The sequence below is a fragment of the Esox lucius genome, chromosome 16, assembly GCF_011004845.1.
Source record: "Esox lucius isolate fEsoLuc1 chromosome 16, fEsoLuc1.pri, whole genome shotgun sequence".
Classification (NCBI taxonomy): Eukaryota; Metazoa; Chordata; class Actinopteri; order Esociformes; family Esocidae; genus Esox; species Esox lucius.
In genome coordinates, this window is record NC_047584.1 from 31,088,687 (window position 1) to 31,091,415 (window position 2,729).

Below are 2,729 nucleotides of genomic sequence, written 5' to 3' on the forward strand. Positions count from 1 at the left end.
AGCCTATGTTTGTCAGAATGCTACGTCCACACAAAACAGATTTTATAGTTAACTAAGACAATCCCCGTTTGGCCTTCTCTGACAGGAAATACATCTGGGATTGTCTAGACGCTCAGTGACTGCTGAAGTCCTGGTAAGGTTTGATTTCAGGGCATGAATTATTTAATCTCCCCACCGCCAGATTCTTCCTGACAGTTGCCTCCGATGCCTCCCTCCATTAAGCATGCTATTTTCAATCCTTTAACTGCAATCTTCCTTTCAAGTGTTTGCAACAGGCAGAAAGTGGAAGGCGCTGGTCGTCTCGCTCTCTGGGTTTCAACCATCAACTTCACAGGAAGACAGACGGAGGATGTGACGGGGGGGGGGGCAGGGGGGTGGGGGGGTGGAAATGGGAGAGAGGTAGGAAGGGAGAAAGAAGAGAGTGGGATGAGGTAAAATTAACAAGACACATGAGAGACAGGGAGCGTGTGTCTACAGCAGCCACCCAACCCCCCCCCCCCCCCCCCCCACCCGACAACCCCAGAAACAGAACCCCAGAAACAGGAGAGAGAGGAGGAGCGGGATAAGAGAGGAGTGAGAGATGGATGAGAGAGGGATGAGAGGATGCTCTTGTCATAATCTGGAGGATGAAGAGGCATGCGTCGTAGAGCTCTTCCTTTGTTGTCTGTCATCCCCTGCAGCTCTGCGTCTACTCCATCACAGCAGCCGCCTCGCCCGCCGTGCGCCAGACAGACATCATCCACCCTGCAGCAACGGCGGCTCTGCTCCGCCCAGCGCGGGGAGGCTGATGAAGGCTGATAAACAGAGCGTGGCGCTCGCCCCCCTCCCTGCCATCTCCAGTGATCCTCCGTCCCTCGTAGCAGACGAGCTCATCCGCTCTAAAAAAAACGCAGTTAGAGGACAAGGGTTTGATAACTGCCACGGGAAAAGGAGACGGAACGAGGGGGGGGGGGGTGTGAGTATGGGAAGGAGAGACAGAGAGGGGAGGAGAGAGAAATGAGAGCAGGAGAGGGAGTAGAAGGAGTAAATAAAAAGCGGTTGAGCACCGAAACAGACGACGCATTTCATGTCTGCCGGCAAACCGACAGTCCAGCCGGAATGTTGCCAGTCACAGCGGCATCCACCAGGATCCTCCCCACGATGTACAGATGACTGCAACCTGCTGAGGGGATGTGAAACGAAGGCAGGGGAAGGCAATACCCCATCAGTCATCATATCAAGCTACTCTCTCATACTCACTCACCCCTCTCTCTCCACGTCTCCTTCTCTCCACCCCCCCCCCACCCCACCACCCCCCCACGCTCTCTCTCACTCTTCAGTTTCTCTCCCTCTGCTATCCACTCAGACGTTGCAGGGATTGATTTGGGTCAGCAAGTCTGGGTCATTGCTGCACTCACCAAGCCCTTCGTGCGCCTGTCTGGAAGGGCTTTCGGCGGGTTTGGCTTTCGTCTCCGCGACCCTGCCGCTGGATGGACAGTGACAACGTCAGAATCAAGGTGTGTTTGGACCCAGGGTGGGAGTACAGGAATGCCGAGAGCCGGGCCTGGAACCTGGAGGATCCCGCAAGCAGAAAACGCAACGCTTAAAAACGCGGGAGGAGTGGTGTAGACGAGGAGGACCGGAGAAGAGAGTTCTTTTGTCTTTGCAGAAACCGGCAAGGCAGATACACAGGGGTTGCAGAGCGGCGAATGTGCGCTGTAAGGCATCTGGCTTTTGGCATCGGACTATGGGCAAATGCTAAATCCTCTCTCTTCCTTCCCAGAGTGTACATCCAAGTTTTTCTTCTACACATCCTCGGTCTTGTCTACTCCCCGCAGACAAACGAAAAATGTCCTCCCAGGAACCCGAAGGAGAATCGGCAGGGCAAAACAAAACACTTGGATTTACGAGGGTCCGCAAGAAAGAAGACGATCGCCTTTTGCTCCTCGCTCGCGTCCGAGACATCGCCCAGACGCTGAATCTTTGCCTCTCTGCTTGCTCGCATCTGCCCGGCTGCCAGCGTCTGTCTGGCTCTCCGTACGCCGACTGGGAAACGGCAGCTGGTAGCAGGCACAGCTCTCTCTCGCTGCCAGTTCCACACTGTGGCAGTCAGGAAGGAGCCAGCCAACAGTGGCTTCGTGACACAGGACACACGGATCAGCTGACGCGGTGTATCACTCACTGCCCTTGGGGGAAGGGAAGGGGGCAGGCTGAGATCCAGACTTGCCTCCCAGACTGGACCATCATCACACATGCCGCGCTCACAGGCAGCTTGGTCACACTGCCGGCCAGACTGTATGACACACATTGTGTGGTCACGACGCTCAGTGGACCACTCTGCTCCAAACTGCGTTGACTCAGCGCTGCGATAGATGACAGAGAGGGAGACAACTTAGATCTGTCCAGTCTCCCGCCATCCCTCCTTCCTTCCCTCCATCCCTCCATCCCTCCCTCCATCCCTCCCTCCTTCCCTCCTTCCCTCCATCCCTCCCCCTGCCCTCCAACCCTCCCTCCATCCCACATTCTCTTGTCTCTTACTTCCTCATTGCTGTTCGTTGCTCACTACAGAGCGATATTTCCTTTCACCTTTTGGAATGGTTCCACACTATGCTGAGCATCATGTGTGTGTCGATGGCCTTAGAAGCGCTTTCATGCAGTGCTTCTAGGGCCTTACAAAGCACAATTAAAAACAAAAAAACTGACTGCATGCATTTAGCCCCTATAGTACTTATAAAATGTGTTTTTTTGTT

The 2,729-nt window shown here is 54.6% G+C and overlaps 1 long non-coding RNA gene across 1 annotated transcript; it reads right to left on the reverse strand.

Moving 5' to 3' along the window:
- Positions 1 to 565: 565 nt before the first annotated feature.
- LOC109616727 lies at positions 566 to 2,097 on the reverse strand. Its single transcript, XR_003777180.2, has 3 exons — positions 1,398 to 2,097; positions 1,047 to 1,162; positions 566 to 878 (listed from the first exon to the last, which is right to left on the reverse strand). It is a non-coding gene; the product is annotated as an uncharacterized LOC109616727 (long non-coding RNA).
- Positions 2,098 to 2,729: the final 632 nt, after the last annotated feature.